Source organism: Rhagoletis pomonella, unplaced genomic scaffold (assembly GCF_013731165.1).
Source record: "Rhagoletis pomonella isolate Grant_MI unplaced genomic scaffold, Rhpom_1.0 Rhpom_scaffold_00001, whole genome shotgun sequence".
Lineage (NCBI taxonomy): Eukaryota > Metazoa > Arthropoda > Insecta > Diptera > Tephritidae > Rhagoletis > Rhagoletis pomonella.
Genome location: NW_023458555.1, coordinates 65,917,975 through 65,918,367, shown reverse-complemented (window position 1 = coordinate 65,918,367; position 393 = coordinate 65,917,975).

Sequence of the window (393 nt, the reverse complement as noted above, 5' to 3'; positions counted from 1 at the left end):
GTTAGGCTCCTTGCAGTGAAGAAGCGAGAAAGGCTGGAGAGATAGTCGTTCACTTTTGAGCAGATGTCATCAATTCCATTCCCGGAAGCCAAAATCGAGCATTCGTCAGCGTATGAGATCAGGGAAACTCCCTCAGGTGGTTGAGGAAGTTTCGAGATGTAGAAGTTAAATAGTAAGGGGGAGAGAACACCACCTTGTGGAACCCCTTGTTTAATCCTTTCTGCAGACGAATCGTTCGTTTTGCCTATCGTTCGTGATACAGAATAAGGCTGATGTTCTTTAAAAATAAAAAAATTGCCGATGCTTTGAGTTTTTACATTTGGGAATTCAGGTATAAATAAAATACAATTGTGTCATAAACGTGTCTTTAAAAAAGTTTTAATATTATTTATT